The 17366-nt window shown below is 37.0% G+C and overlaps 1 protein-coding gene and 1 long non-coding RNA gene across 5 annotated transcripts in view; one reads left to right on the forward strand and one right to left on the reverse strand.

Annotated features, from left to right (window-relative positions):
* sgpp2 (sphingosine-1-phosphate phosphatase 2) overlaps positions 1-17366 on the forward strand; it is a 146331-nt gene that overhangs the window by 24362 nt on the left and 104603 nt on the right. The window contains exon 1 of one of the 2 annotated variants that reach the window (XM_073922654.1): positions 13405-13627. The exons of the other annotated variant lie outside the window; for it this stretch is intronic. The gene's annotated coding sequence lies outside the window, so the exon portion shown is untranslated. Of the gene's footprint in view, positions 1-13404; positions 13628-17366 lie in introns of those variants that run through there. 2 annotated transcript variants of the gene reach the window in all.
* Positions 5014-13839, reverse strand: LOC101884267 (uncharacterized). Of its 3 annotated transcripts, none has more exons than XR_224512.5 (4): positions 13531-13839; positions 9918-10104; positions 9648-9766; positions 5014-5665 (listed from the first exon to the last, which is right to left on the reverse strand). It is a non-coding gene; the product is annotated as an uncharacterized lncRNA (long non-coding RNA). The 3 variants fall into 3 exon arrangements; XR_012391072.1 differs by having other exon boundaries at positions 9918-10116; positions 13531-13829; XR_012391071.1 differs by having other exon boundaries at positions 9918-10294; positions 13531-13603.

A 17366-nucleotide genomic window follows, 5' to 3' on the forward strand; every position in this document is an offset into this window, starting at 1 on the left:
GTTAAATATACGGTAGAAACCGTAAAACAGTTTTCTACAATTAACAGTAAACTATGTTTTTCATTTATTTTTATTGTATTTTTTAAAAGAAAAATTCTAAATAATTTTTTTTCAGTGTATCTTTACTTTACTTTAACTGTAATCATCATTCACTCAAGCATCTATAGAAAAAAAAATTGTGCACTTTACGGATAATCAGATTCAAAATTTCTAAACTCTCTTTATACAAAAAAGAAAAACATTAAAAGGAAGAGCTGGATCTGAATGTAATACATACCATGATGTCTGTCCTAACTTGAGTAGATGCTTGGAGATCTTCTGAGATGAATGTTGGATCTGTGACTGGGGAGAACTCATTTTATTCTGCTCCTATGCAAAATATCTGGAAAGATAATCCGCTAACAGCAACTTCTATAATTTTCTGTTTGATAAAATGATATCTTTTGCAAATGATGCATTAATTAAAGTTGTAATAATGTTTCTAATAATGCATTTTAAGCCACTGTAAGCACAACAATTTTGTTAACTTTTAATTAATTTAAAAAAATTTGGTTCTGTGTTTTGTGAGCAACACAGATAAGTCCTGAAGTAACTCAACTAAAATCACCAGATTAATTCAGTCATTGTGGCTATTTAATATGCCTCCAACAAGGTTCAGTTGAATACAAAAGTGTTGTGAAAATGTAATACTTTTCCAATTATAATATAAGTGATGTTTAACAAAGCAAGGACATTTATTTCACAGTATTTCCTATTTATATTTCTCTTCTCATACTATTTTAGTTTGGCTGGAATTAAAAAAAAAAGTTTTAAAAATATGCTAAGGTCAATATTATTAGTCTCTTTAGGAAATACTCTTTCCGTTTGGTCACAAAACAAAGCCCTGTTGTCTAATAACTTGTCTAATTAACCTAGTTAAACTTTAAATTTTCACTTTGAGCTGAATACTACTACTGTACTATTATTTTGCAAAATGACTGATAATAAAATATATTGTGCTTTTATTGTACTTTATAATATTATGGCTTTTAATCATTTAATTAACTGCATTATAAAGTACTAGTGTGATATGAAGACAAAATTTAATGCTGTTGAAAAATGCAAAATAAGTGGCACTGAAGTCTGACAAGAAGACGTTGTGTTGATACGGCTATTTTGCATTTGCGTTTCACAAGCTAATGATATGTTTTCTCATTGGAGCATGCATATCTCTCCGGTTATCAAAGTTGGCTTTTAGCCCTGAGTCCGCTGATCTCAAAGTATGTACAGTTTGAAGTCAGAATTTTCCCCCTTTTATAAATTTTTTTAATAAAAAATTTCCAAATAATGTTTAACAGAGCAAGGAATTTCTTACAGTATTTCCTATAATATTTTTTCCTCTGGAGAAAGTCTTATTTGTTTTATTTCAGCTAGAATAAAAGCAGTTTAAGACATTTCAAGGTCAAAATTATTAGCACGCTTAAGCAATATATTTTTTTCGATAGTCTAAAGAACAAACCATCGTTATACAATACAATGACTTGTCTAATTACACTAACTTGCCTAATTAAGCCTTTAAATGTTACTTTAAGCTGAATTCTGATATTTTGAAAAATATCTAGTAAAATATTATGTACTGTCATCATGGCAAAGATAAAATAAAGATGTATAGATGTATCTAATTCATGCTTTATCAACAAAATATCACATTTTCTTTAGTGTACAGTTTCCTTTTTAATTCTAAAATTTAGACCCTGGTCCTGACAGAACATGGTTTAATTTCCCCAATTTAGCCATTTTCCAAGACTCTTTCACCGTTTCATTTTATGCTTATATGTGGTTGTTGAAGTTTTAATGCAGCCGCATGTAAACATGTAACGCTAACACAAGACACAAAACTGAACGCAAGACACCATCGCAAGGTACGCAAGTAAAAACACTTACCATGTGTTCACATATGTGACAGTGGCGCCTGCAGCCGTACCTACCATACATTTTTATTTATTTATTTATTTACGTAATTTAAATGGATTATTAAACAGTATACACTATGATATATTGACAAAGCCAGAAAGAATGACAACAAATAAAGGTGTGCGTTTGTGTGTTTTAAAGCGTGTACTGTATGTACTTGGTGGGAGATGGGTAAAGAAAAGTATTGGCTTTAGTTTTGCTGCTTTTCACTAAACGTTACAATTCAGAGAGCTATTGATTAAAACAAGGTTCAAAGTGAGTAAACTCTTTTTAAAACAGATAAACTTAATTAAGACATTTGCCAAAAGGCCTAAAACTAATGAGACAAATATTGATCCCCCACATGGAGTGGAGACCGCAGTCTCATCAGCACCTGAACCAGGGAAACTGTCTCTTTCATCAGACAGATCAGATCCAGCTGCTGCACAGCGTCCTTGCATGGAACGGCTACCATTCAAGATGTTTTAAACAATTTTATCTAAGAGACTGGCATAAATAAGCAGACATCTCCATTCTCACAACGAGTTTCTGAGTTTTCTCACCCCTCCAACTGAGTTTGTTCCACCGAGGTAATGAACATATTCAGTGCTGTTGCGAATACTTTGTAAACGCCTGTCCCACTCATTCAGATTATTTGATTAAATTAACTAAATTGTAATTGACTGGTGCAACATGGAAAAGTTTATTACAGGCTTATCTGAAACTGAATATTTCACTTGAATTTATGTAGGATAGATTATTATTTTATTTGACAATCCAGTTCATGATTCGGCATTGTTGAAGCATAGCCTGGAAACAATTAACACTTACATCACTAAAGCTGTTTAATCACTAATGAATAAAACTCAAACACAAATCACCTTGAACTATATTTGAAAGCTTTCACTAGGTGTTGCATGAGTTAGTCCACTCTCAGGAATTAAGGTTTAGTGCTAGTTCTAGGGAGACCTAATGACACTTCACTCGTTACAATCAAACAATAACCACAGCACACAAACAATATGTACAGTATAAGCAGCCCATTCATTAATTTAGTTTGTTTGCAGACGTTGATCCAGACATTCAGTACTCTTGTCAATTAAATGTATTTCAGTATCATATTTATCTTCCTGCTCTTTCTAGTAGAAATAAGCTGAAGGAAATTGAGTGAATGAGTGATTATCAAAGTCACTCACACATACAGTCATGTAAATTTGATCTTTCCTCAGATAGGAAAATGTATCAAGCTACATGCAAACAGCTGTACATGAAAATGAGATATTTAAATCTTATAGATTAGCCTCTTCCTTATTTGCTTCATGTATCAAAGGCATTTTTAATAATTTAGCTGTCAAATGAGCCAAAGGAGTTTTAATCTTTATATACAACTGAATTCTGAAAGCATTATTAATATTTACAGCACATTACACAAGCATTTAACTATAGTGACTTTCTGTTTCCCTCATAACCTTGTAAATGTTGTTATTTATTCGTATTTCTACACTGGATCTATTAGCAACAGAAGAAAAGCAAAGCAATTTAAACCACACAGTATACATTAAAAAACATAGTTAACTAAATTTATTTGCCCGTGTGACAAAAAAGACAGTAAAATGTCTTGTTCTTTTTTATTTCTTTTTTTTTTTTTTGACAAATATCTAAAAAAAACAGTCCCAAAATTCATGTTTAGAATATATAAAACTAATATAAACACACAAAGCTTGCAGTTTTTCATTTCTAACTAAGTAAAGTTTGTTTATAAACTACTTTCGAGAGGACCGCATGCTTATGATTGCTTGCAGCCAGTCTCGCAATATTTAATTTATGATTCACCGATCAGACGATTTCTAAGCCACTATAAATATCCTAAGTTGCATATAACAGCCATTTTTGTTTCAAAGAATCGCCTCTTTCATCCTTACTCCTCCTCCTTTCCTAGATGGGTGGCATGGTGGCCAAGTGGTTAGCACTGTTGCCTCACAGCAAGAACGTCACTGGTTCTAGTCCTTACCAAGCCAGCTGACGTTTCTGTGCAGAGTTTACAGGTTCTCCCAATGCTCACGTGGGTTTCCCAAGGGTTCCCTAATTTCCTCCCACCGTCCAAAAACATGCAACTTAAATTAATTGAATAATCCAAATCAACACCATAGACATGCTCCTAGTAAGTTATCTTATAAGAGCAATTACTATCTGTTCATTAGCTACTACAGCAGGGGAGTTCTACCTGAGCTCAAACTCCCCTCTTGCCTTGCAAACAGGAGGGAGCCCTGGGTTTGAGGATCTTATGAGCTCAGGGATCTCTCCCAGGACAGCATGCTAAACAAGCTTTATAATCAATCATGAGCTAAGTGTGAACTCTTGAAATGGATCAACTATTTTTTTTTCACGTCACCTTAAACTTCAGTTTCTCATCTAATCTCAACCAATCATATGCTCTCTAGTATCTGACATGCCCCACCCCTTTCAAAAGGCTGTTTTGGAGCACATTAGATTATAAATTTCCTTAAATGGTCACCCAATTAACCCAACTATTTATTTAAAATCACTATTTAATCTCCCTCAAGTGGTTCCAAAACCACAAACCACAAAAAGCATAATAGTGGCACTTTAAAAGATGAACATGTTTCTCATGTCCTCATAAGCTCTGGCTCACATCAGCAGTCCAGCACCCGCTGTGACTGTCTTCTTTCACCTTGCCAGCTGCATGAGCTTATTTTTAATGGGACGTAAACATAAACAAGTATATGAAAACCCACACATGTATAAGTTAGTGGCGGATCTGTAAAGGAAAATCAGCTTTTAATGGATGTTTAAATGTTTTTGTTACATTCACACAGTTTTGACCAGCAGGTGTTCAATGATTTGGTGTTTGGATCTCTGAAACAGTTTTGAATAGTTTTGTCAAGCTTTGAAAACTGTTCATTTACTGATTTTTTTTTTTACAGTGTACAGTTTATGCAAACAGTAAAATTCATGTTACGCAAACTGTAACGTGGACTTTATACTGTAGTACACTTTGGGCATTCATTTTCCCACAAGTGAAATCCATTGAAGTCCAAATGAAGTCCAAACACAAAGTAGCAAGCAGAAGTACTTTATTTGTTTAAACAGGAAGCAAACACATTTTTTATCTAAGCTGACTATATTTCAAAATGAAAGATGATAATAGGTTTTAAAACTACATTGCATGTGCATGAATATAGATGTTTTCTTAAGGCAGACAGCGTGGGTCAATGGCAGTGTTTCCTTCCCCTTTACAAGCATAACACACATTCTCACTCACACAGCGGTACAGAGGAACAATAGCCGCAATCTTCTTGAATTCACTCTGAAGATCTTTTCCAATGTCAAACTTCCAGAAATTCTTGAAAGCAAAAGCTTTAATCCCACCGTGTTCCTTCCAGTTCCTCAGGCCTTCAAGAATATTGTGGTTGCTATCTGGATTCAGACATGTGTCCACACATGGGGACTCAAACGTGTAGAAAACCGAGCAGCCATCTTTTCTTTTATTCAGAAGTCGGGTCATTAGAGAATTGCCGGCAGGATTGAGCAGGAGAGACTCTGAATGCCTGTTGTATTGCTTCTTTTTACTGATCACAACTTTCTTAGTTCCTGCAGCGATGAGCTCTGCACCCTGGTAAAGTGCATTTGTTTCATCCGTTATAGCGTTTTTCACGTTTTTCACGTTTTTCACGTTTTCACGTCATGGCCATCTGCATCCACTCTCTTATAGCTGCAAAACAGTAAAAGAGATCATGTCGTGTTGTCATGATACTGGAATTTGAATACCAATCAGTACTGAATATTTTGAAACTTCCATTTCCCGATAACATTCATGCACTTTCTGTGAAGAGCGGTGAACTAATGACCTTCACGGCCAATCACAGTCATTTTTGTTGAGCATGAAAACGCAATGGATGTTTCTCAATTTCAAGAACACAGAGAACGGACTTGTGCTCTTGTGGAGAGCTGTCTTGCCAAGTTACCTCTGAAGAACGAACTCGGGAGAGCACGAGAACAGAGTTACCACGGAAGAACGAACTCAGCAGTGCGAGAATAGAGTTACCTCAAAAGAACGAACTTGGGAGTGCGCGGGAACACAGAACGCATCCTGTGAGAAATGAGATGTTGCAGTCTTCCTGATGGTCATGACCTTCACCTATTTTTAATTCATTCATTAATTTTCTTTTCGGCTTAGTCCCTTTATTAATCTGAGGTCGCCACAGCGGAATGAACCGGCCTATATTTAATGGGAATTTATTTAAACATTATGGCATTCATACAACGATGTAGAGGTCTGCAATCCCTGAATAAATTTCTAAATAAATCGCGGGAGCGGTCGGTAACGGGTTTAATTTGGGAAGGGAGCGGGCTGTCTAGCAATATCGCTCTCGACTCCTGAGCGAGCACGCGTATGTATGTGTGTAAATGAAATAGCGCGATGCTTTGTTTAGCTTGTTTGTTCCTATGTGTGTGTATGTGTGCGCACGCACGAATGAGAGGTGTGTGTCTGTGTGAGAGAGAGCTTTGTCTGTGTGTGTGCTTGGTGCTTTTGTGTGTGTATGCGTGTTAGTGCGCGCGCTTGCGAATGAGAGAGAGAGAGAGAGCTTTGCCTGTGTGTGTGCCCTTGGTGCTTATGTGTGTGTTAGTGCATGCGCGCGAATGAGAGAAAGAGAGAGCTTTGTCTGTGTGTGTGTGTATTTATACAGACAGCTTGTTTTAGGCTGGGACTGTATAGCTGGGTGATTTTCAGTTTTGTTCTCCCCCCGCTCTTTAGCGGGATCGGGGCGGGGTGGGCAGCGGGACAACAAATGCTTAATATAAGCGGGAGCGGTCGAGTTCGGGCTAAAACCTGGCGGGTGCGGGCGGGAGCCAGATTCAAAATTTAGTCCCGCGCAGATCTCTACAACGATGTATTGTTTTACACCTTTTCAATATGTTATGTTTATTTATAAACAAATTTCGAGAGGATCAAGTGCTTATGATGGTTCACAGCTGTTCCAACTTTAGCTAATGATTAATTATCCTATCAGATGATCCTTAACTCACTATAAATAACCAGACTTTTCTCATCTCAATAGCTTCATCTTGAAGAAACCCCCCTACCCAACCCTACTTTCCCTCCTTTCAAGCGGGCGACACGGTGGCCAGTGACATTTCTGTGCGGAGTTTTGCTAGTTCTCCCCGTGATCGCATGGGTTTTCCCCAGGTCATCCGGTTTCCTCCCACAGTTTAAAAACAAGCACTCTAAACAATTAATCCAAAATATTTTAGCCAAACTCTGAGTACATCCATATCTGACACTTAGCTACAATAAGCAGGAGGGGGAGTCATTGAGATCTACCTGAGTTCAAACTCCACTCTCGCCTTACAATGGGAGGGAGCCCAGGGCTCGAGGATCTTATGAGCTCATGTAACCCCGCCGGTCTTATGCCACCCAACCTGCTCCGAGCTGGTATCGAATCAGCGACCTTTCGCATGGGAGTCAGGCGCTCTACCAAGGAGGCTAAAGACCATGGCCTCTTGCGTCCGTCGCTAGAGCACCTTTAGAGGCCAGAGGAGTGAGGTTTACCTGCACAGCACTTACTAGCTGGCCTCCGTTACACTCACACCCCTAAACCTCACTCCCATCCGGGTCACGGCACCAATGTAACCCTGCCAGACCTACGCCGCCCAACCGGCAACCTTCCGCATGGAAGTTGGTCGCTCTAACAAGGAGGCTAAAGACCATGGCCTCTAACGTCTGTCGCTTGAGCACCTTTAGAGGTCAGAGGAGTGAGGTTTACCTGCACAGCACTTACTAGCTGGCCTCTGTACACTCAGGGCTCTCTACCAGGACAGCACGCCAAACAAGCTTTATAATCAATTATCAGCTAAATGTGAACTCTTTAAATATAAAACGAACAAAAGCCTTACAAATATACTTTGCACAATATAAATAAAAAAGATTTTAATACGAATTTCAGCAAGCAAACACCCTTATGTGTTCATGCCTCTATTAATATTTTCATATTAACGTTTACTTTCACCCTCTCATTTAGGGAATCTCCTGGGGTAAATAAGTTTTTATCTCTGAACTTTAATAATAAATATATATATAATGCTGCACTTCCAACCTTTATTCAGCTGCAATGGAACTTCTCAAGCAAGTTTTGTGCTCAAGTCTGCATCCATGTATCCTCGATGACATTACACGAGAAAACGAGGACGCAAGATCGCTAAAGATCGCATATTGAAAAAACAGCCAATGGCCATTCAGTGTTTAAGTACGCACTTAACAACGTTCAAATGTTAAAATGTTTTTTCCAGTATCATGACTACACTAGTTGGTGGACAGAGTACTGAAAAATGTAGCACTGCATATCAAAATAAAGTAGTGCAAGTAACAAAATTCTTGCTGCCTTAATTTTCTTAGTTGTTCTAGTCATCTTAACTTATTTTAATCAAACTGACTAAAATATGAAGTTTATCTTTGCATAACTTAAAAAAAAATCTAGTCAAAACCTGATTAGCTTATTAAAATGAGTTAAAGCAACATAAAAAAAACCTTTTTGTCATATCATTTTTACAATGTAAAGTGGAAGTATCTGCTCTAAAACCTACCCAAAGATTGAGTAAAAACGTAGCTCTTCTAAAAGTAATATGCTATGAAAAGTTTCACCTTATACCCAGCAGATTAAATATGTTTCGGTCACACTTTACAATAAGGTTCATTAGTTAATGTTAATAAATGCATTTACTAACATGAACAAACAATGAACAATAGATTTACTGCTGTATTTGTTCATGTTAGTTAACGTTAGTTAATGAAAATACAGGTTCATTGTTCATGTTAACTCATGGTGCATTAACTAATGTTAACAAGCATGGACTGGGATATTAATAATGCATTAGTAAATGTTTAATTATGATTAATAAATGCTGTACATGTGTTGTTCATGATTACTTCATGTTAGTAAATGCATTAACTAATGAACCTTATTGTGAAGTGTTACCTATGTAGCTTACATCAGTGAAATTGTCTTTTAAGCGTGTATTTACGTGTAAGTTATATTATACTTGTGAAGCAAAATCTGTGTGATCCAAGAGACAAAAATGTAGCTGTATTGATGTTAACCATTAGATTATATGACCTTTGAACCCTGACTAACAAGCTACAAGTGTCCAGCAGGTGGCGCCACAAAAACCAAGCTCATGCAGCACTGACAGAATACATGCAATTTGTGCATGTGTTTGAAAACGTAACATTCTGTAGTGCATTTAGTTATTATTTAATGCCATTTTGTGATTGCGGTCATTATCCAGTACAGATCCTGCATCTTCTTGGGCTCTTTTAACGCTTCCAGGCTGTACATGTTTGCTGCTTTTATAAATCTGAAGCGATTTTTCTATGCTCATTTTGATTGGATGGGAAATAGGGAACTGATTATTCTACTTAGCCAACTGTAGACAAGAAAAATAGTGAGTGCAGTTTGAGGGAAAATAGTGCAGTAATTATACAGCAGTAAAAATATAATCAAGCAAACGTAAAATTACACACTTTTAAATTACATATTAAAGTACAATTCCTGTGAAAAACTGCTCAATTACTTACTTAACACCACTGATTAAGAAACAATCCTGTTTACTGTTCCGATGCTTCCTCTTAGTTGCTTAACTTCCTAACTGCTAACTTTGAGGGTTTCATTTTCAATAGATACTGTAAAAAAACTTACTTCTGTTCGAAGAAGTTGATAATGCGAGCAAGAGTTGTGATGTCCAGGGATTCAACACTTTCTGTCCGGTCGGGAAGCAGAAAGAGCAGCAGGAGTCCATTCAGAAACAAAGCAAACCTCTAATGTCAAAACACACACACAGAAAAGCTGAATAAATACATTGGTAACACGTGCATAGTTTATCTTAGAAGAAATTATCCAAACATATCCATTGACTCTCACCAAAACCACATAATTAATAATTGTTAGTAAATATTGAATGGGACTGACCATGTTTGTTGTTTCAAATTTGCAAGTCCAGAATAATGCTGTGCGATCTCCACAGAAAACGGGTGATATGAGTGAAAAGGAAGTGGTTTTGGTTATGTCGAGTCTGGACCAGCCCTCTTCTTTGGTGTGATCTCTCTTCTAGTCTCACATAATGTGTGAAAATAAAAGGCCGATGCTCCAGCTAACACTGTGAAGACACCTCAAAATGGTTTTAAAAGTTTGTAGAGTGAGTGTTGCACTAAAATCATAAAACAATATCATTATTGTAATTCTCCGTCTGTGTGATTCGTATAAAATAACCAGAATCAAAATCAGAAGGAGCTTTATTGCCAGGTATGTTCACACATATGTGGAATTTGTTTTCATGACAGAAGCTTCTACAGTGCAACAGAGTGACAGAGACAGGACAAAAAAACATAACAAATATATTTAAAAATGGAAGTAAATAGTGAATGCAAATATACAAACTGACAAGTGTATGTACAGGTATATTACTATATACAATATGTGCATGTGCAAATAGGTTATATGCGGAGCTAGTGTTTCTTCCCATACGGATAAACTTCCCATGAGCGGTTAATGTGACTTTTTTTCCATTTTATAAGGTTCCTTTTACAGCATCAATGTTGTAATGTAATTAAAATACAATCAGTTTAACAGACTTTGGTATTCATTTAGTTGTTCAAGCGTACAACGAGACAAAAAGCTGTTTACTCGCACGCGCCCGTCAGAATCGGCAGGCTAGCGCAGAAACTCCATTTAAAGGTTCAGGACACCCTGGATAACTTTTTTTTATATTAACAGATTTGTGTGTGTTGAGCATCAGTTAAGACAATGTTAGCACCTGTCAGCTTTATTTGGGGGGAAAACTGGATAATTTTGAGCTTTTGTCAGCTAATTTCAGCTTCCGGGTTTAAAATGATTTTTGGGGCGGGATCAAAATCGGCGACGCAGCGCAGTACTGCAAGTGCAATGATGACGCGTCGGTTTCTCATTATTATTCTTAGCGGAGTTTTCTTATCCTATGAGAAGAGCCGGCTGCTTAATTATTCATGAGACCTGCCAGACCTGCCAGAGTCAAGCCCGAGCTGTGTCACGGACCCACGGGCACACAGTATTTAGCCGTTCATGAAGGCTCATATGCGTTTGTTTCCATGATCCACGCGGTTTGTTGCTTGTTTTCCCCCGCAATCTTGTCAAGGCCGATCATACAGCAAAGCTGTGTGTGTGCTGCTAGCATTTTTGTCGGAAGAGCAGCACGAGAATTAAAGAATGGCGGACGCAGACTTTCATCAGAAGTTCGTTTACATTCAGACACATCACTGTGCTGCTGTGTTTGCCTAAATCCTCCAGATTACAAGCAGGGCTAATGGTTAAAATAGACAGGTCAGGAGATCTGCTGCACTGAGTCTGCTGGATACGGGGATTGAGGGAGAAGTCCCCATTTATGCGGTTTACATGAACACACTTATCTTTATAATTATATAAATTGTGGTTATGTGTATATGAAATTACGAATAACAAATGTAGCAGGGCATTAAATCACTGTTTATTTCTTTGCATTTTTACTTTGTAAACTATAAACTCATGCGTCTCCTCATGGTTTGTGTCTCTTTTTGTGAGCTAGCTTCGTTCGCTCACGTTCTCCCCTGCTGGCCACGCCCACTCCTGCCCGATGCTCGCGAAGCTCCACGCCCATTAATCATGCATCTTTTGAAAAAATTCTAAAGTAGACTCTAACTGAAAGTGGGAGGTGTCATGGCCCTTTAAAAAATAAAAATCAAGTCAAATAAATGTTCATGTTTTAAAGTCATGGAGGGGAAAATGTAATTTAATGCAGTGATTCTTGTACAATCTGAGACCCAGTTGCCGGCCGGTGATGATTGCTGATTTTTAAAGAAAACAGATCTTAAACGTGCCAATTTTGTAAAGGCATACAGTTCACCTGAAGCGCATAACCCAGGTTTACTGACAAACTAAATGCTCTTCTGCATACTTCTGCATATACCCTATTGGCATGTAAAGTATGTTGTTAAATAAATAACTAAGTATATATTGTATAAAAAGTAGTGATGTTTGTTTCACAATTACTATCATAAAGTGTTCATGAGATGAATTGCCTGAGGGAAGAAACTGTTTCTGTGTCAATCCTGCTCTTTTATGGAAATTAACCATGGCTTTAAAGGGTCATTAGGCCTATAAAATTATATTAACCATGATGTTTGGTGGATTGATTATCATTTGCATAACCACAGTTTTACTACAAAATACTCTGCTTAAACTATGTCTTTTGTGTAGCCAAACCATGGTTAATTTGTTTAACTTGTACCATGGTTAAACCATAGGCTATTGCCTTTGATATCCAAATTCAATCCAGATAGCCTCTGAAAACAGCATTTTCTGCCATTTTAGGTGTAAATATCAGTTCTGAACAGCTTTTTCCACGTTTGAGGTAATTTCTAACAATAAATGAGAAGCTAAATTATGAAAGTATGGTTTCATTATGACACATATGTAGTGCTGTCGCCTTACAGCAAGAAGATCGCTGGTTTGAGCCTCGGCTGGGTCAGTTGGCATTTCTATGTGGAGTTTGCATGTTCTCCCCACGTTCACGTGGGTTACCTCTGGTTGCTCCGGTTTCCCCCACAAGTCCAAAGACATGCGGTCCCTGCTGAAAAATCCAGCTTAAACCAGCCTAGGCTGGTTGGCTGGTTTTAGCTGATCAAACAGGCTGTTTTTTGAGGGGTTTTGGCCACTTCCAGGCTGGTTTCCAGCCACTTCCAGCCTGGTCTTAGCTGGTTATGCTGGGAGATGACCAGCTAAATCCAGCTTGACCAGCCTAGCAGGCTGGGAGCCCAGCCAAAACCAGCTATGTCCAGCTTAAACCAGGCTGGTCAAGCTGGTTTTAGCTGGATTTAGCTGGTCATTTTCCAGCCTGACCAGCTAAGACCAGGCTGGAAATGGCTGGAAATCAGCCTGGAAGTGGCCAAAACCCCTCTAAAACCAGCCTGGTCGACCACCTAAAACCAGCCAACCAGCCTAGGCTGGATTTTTAGCAGGGGTAGGTGAATTGGGTAGGCTAAAATTGTGTGTGTGTGTGTGTGTGTGTGTGTGTGTGTGTGTGTGTGTGCGTGCGTGCGTGCGTGCGTGCGTGCGTGCGTGTGTGTGTGTGTGAATGAGAGTGTATGGATGTTTCCCAGAGATGGGTTGCGAATGGAAGGGCATCCGCAACGTAAATAATATGCCCCAGATTGATAAAGGGGCTAAGCCAAAAAGAAAAGGAATAAATGTTTCATTATTTTGATTAGCCTTGTAAAACTTAATGTCATATCTATTTAATAGGCCTATGTACTTATTTTATTTTTGTGTGTATTTGAAATATCAATACAGTCATTTAAATAATTAGATGTAATTAATAATTAAACTGTAAATATTAAATAAACATATGCAATTATTGTTTATTTAGCAACTTCCGCTAGGGGGCAGAATACATTAATCGCTAGTTTTCTACAGTGCAAAGGCGTTTTTGAAACTGTTCTCAATCGGTGTAACGTTAACAAAACGTATCACACCATAAATAACAAAAAGAGCAGTGGATGAAGTATACATTTACCTGTAATTCACTGAAACAAAACCTGCTATCAAAATCGACTACATCTTTGGTCAGCGATGCTAATTTCTTCAGTAGCCAGTTGACTCGTTACATTCAGGTAAATACAGTTTCCAAAACATTACACGACCGTATCACTGTATTTATTAGCCTTTAAGTTCACTGTACATGTACACCAAGTTATCATATTATTATTTTAAGCACACTGACATATGAGGTAAATTACATTTAAATGTTGTGTTGTAAATCAAAGTAGGCTCTGCTATTCTCAAATTACACCCTCATGATGGCCCCATCCACGTGTTTGTTCATATTATGTAGTTATGAAGGACATTCTTGTTCTAATCAGGTTGTAAGCTTTTATATTTTAATATAAGCTATGTGTGTGCAAATATTACGTTGTTTTTTTACTTCTCTCCTTCCTTTTGTTTGCCAAGGCTATTCAATTCAATTAAGCTACTTTCAAGGCTACAGGCCTACACTTTCATATTTTTAACTTCAACTTGTACTTTTACTTATACTTGCTACTCAAAAAAAGACTATATTCTTTATCTGCTTTGCTTTTTGTACAAATATCATGATCCTTAGCTGCTTTGTTTGTAGCATTGTAGGTTTTTTCTGACTGTAGAAAACATTTGGATGTAAAACAGTGATAACAGGTTTGATAAAAAACAGAATTAGCATTATTTTAAGACTGAATATGATTATATTAATATTAACTTGTGATAAATCTTGTTGGATTGTAGTTGAAATTGTCCTCCAATAGGGGGCGGCATTGTAATAGAGATACAACTGAACTGAATAAGAATGCATGGCAGATCTCAAGTACATAAAAAGTACATACATGGGTGACACTGTAGTTTGACTACCAGTTCTCACTATTTACTTGTGGCTAATTACTTGCCTGTTATTAAGCCTTATATGTTTACTTGTAAAGTCTACATGTTTTGCCTTATTTTACCCAATCAACTCCAACTACTATAACTTAAGTATTAATAAGCTGCAATCTAGGATGTTATTATGCTAAAAATCATAGTTACTGGTTTTTAGTAGTAAGACTTGTACATTAAATAAAGTATGAGCCATAAATGCACAGATAATGAGTGGAAAACCTGATATATATTTAAATTAGTGTATATGTACAGTATACAGTTTGTTTTGCGTTAAATACTCCAGTGCAGCTTAGCTTTAAATCAATTTTTGTTTTTATGGAGAAGAAACTAGTGCTTACTGGTCATATGTTTGAAACATTAACTACTTTATATTCACTTGTTTAACTGTGAAATGAATTTCCTCACAACATGACTCTTGCACATGTGATAGTTGTGTGTGTGTGTGAATGTGTCATATGACTTAAAAAAGGTTTCATCAAACTGTTTCTGAAGGAAAAAAGAAGCACTGTATACGTGTTACATATTTTTATTTATTCATTTATTCATTTGCTTGTCAGCTTAGTCCCTTTATAATAATTCGGGGTCGCCACAGCGGAGTGAACCGCCAACTTATCCAGCAAGTTTGTACGCAGAGGATGCCCTTCCAGCCACAACCCATCTCTGGGAAATATTTGTATTTATTTACTGTATTAATTTATTATTCTTTATTATTATTATTATTACTATTGACCCTGAAGCACAAAACCCTATTGCACAGGCATATTTTTGGCAATCAAAATGATTGATTTTTGTTTTATGCCAGAAATCATTTGAATATTGGGTAAAGCTCATGCACTGAAATCCATTTGATTTGCTAAATATTTATTGATACAAACAATTTATATGGGCTGATTTTAAACAAATGAAGTTGAACATTACCAAATTTAATTTGTTTCTTTAAATTCAGTCCATTTAAATTGTTTGCGACTACTTACCTTTAAAAATGTAGTAAATCCAACTAATGATTTTTTTTCAGTGTGTTTCATGAAGATGTTTTGTAAATTTCCTACTATAAATAGACAAAAATCTTAATTGTTTATTAGTAATATGCATTGCTGACAGCTTATTTTGTTCGACTTTAAAGTCAATTTTCTCGGAATTTATATTTTGTGAATGACTTTTAGATATTCTAAATATGTATTATCTCAACCAATAATTGTAAAAAAAAAAAAAAAAATGAGGCTTCCACACACTTCATTCATGTTGTCCCAACACAAATCAATTATCTTAATAGTTTTTTTTTTTAGAAATTTAAGTTGATTGCACATAAAACAATTATGTTGTCCCAAAAATTCCAAGAATTGTGTTGTTTTAGCTAATTTAAAATAAGTAGTGTGAATAAGCAGCACTCAAAATGAGTTATGGAGTGTATATTATAAATTGTATATGTCTAAATTTCCAAAAAATGCCACTTATGGCAGCTATTGTGCTCCATGTTCACATTTCACACACTGTAAAAAAGCTGGGATCCACACAATACCTTTATGTTGTCTCGACACAAATCAGTTAGGTTAACTTAATAATTTTTACAAATTTAAGTTGATTGAACATAAAACATTGGGCGCACGGTGGCTTAGTGGTTAGCATTATTGCCTCACAGCAAGAAGGTCGCTGGTTTGAATTGAATGACCCGGCTGGGTCAGTTGGAATTTCTGTGTGGAGTTTGCATGTTCTCACTGTGTTGGCATGGGTTTCCTAAAGGTGCTCCGGTTTCCCCTACAGTCCAAATACATGCACTATTGGTAAAATGAATCAACTAAATTGTCCATAGTGTATGAGTGTGTAAATGAGTGTGTGTCTGTGTTTCCCAGTGCTGGAAGGTGCATCCGCTGTATAAAACATATGCTGGAATAGTTGGTGGTTCATTCCACTGTGGCCACCTCTGAAATAGAGACTTAAGGCTGATTTATACTTCTGCGTTAATTGTATGCTCTGGCGCAGCCTTCGCGCGGTCGCATAGCCCTCGCCATGGCTGACGCGCACCTCTTAAAAAACAAGCTTTGTGATTGGTTGGCTTTGATTGCTGTGACCAGTGTGGGTGGGACAGAGAGCCACACAAACCTGTTGGAGCGAGTTTTTACAAATGCCGAGTTTAAGGAGCATCAGGTGGAAACTGTTGTTTTGTGTTTACCTTAAGATTAATGTTGTTGCACGTCTGCTGGTTCCCACCTCTGAATGAGCGAGCAAAGAAACTCAACACAGAGGAATATAAAGGCTGTCTGCCTGCTATATAAAGACAAACACTGCTAGTGTTTCGGAAGTGTTATTGCAGATCAACACAAATAGCACGCAGAAGTATAAATGCTCGACTACACGTAAGTCAGGTGCCGTGGGTCACGCCGATCACTCTAAGTATAAATCAGCCTTAACCAGTTAAACTCTGCCGACTCGGTACCGTGACGTCATCGACTTGCGCTTTAAAATTTAAAGGGCTAGCATTGCACCAGACCCCTGTAAGTGGTTTCATTTGAAATTGTAGAATCTATATTTATGCGCATATGCATCACTTTGGTTTTTATTCTACTGTACACAAGTTATTTACACTTAAATACACAGTATTTTGGATACCCGAGCTGAATATTGAACATTGGTTCATTTTCATATTTTTCATATGGTTCATATATGACACTTGTACAAGTTATAGCTCAAATGAAAGCTCTTGCCGGTGCTCATACAGATCTAGCATTCCTTTTACGGAATTATATTCACATATCAAACAGTTGCTGAATAAATCGTGGTGTTTCCATGGCGCAGAAGTGAAAACAATACATTTATGATCAATAAGCAGCCCCAGATAGCACCGACAGCGGTCATCTCTTACCTTATGCTGTGCACTTCAGGGTCATTTCTTCTCTGTTTTTAGGGTGATGTGCATAAGTAATCTTTTTATATGTCTGACATGGTCCA

This window comes from Danio rerio, chromosome 15, assembly GCF_049306965.1.
Source record: "Danio rerio strain Tuebingen ecotype United States chromosome 15, GRCz12tu, whole genome shotgun sequence".
NCBI lineage: Eukaryota > Metazoa > Chordata > Actinopteri > Cypriniformes > Danionidae > Danio > Danio rerio.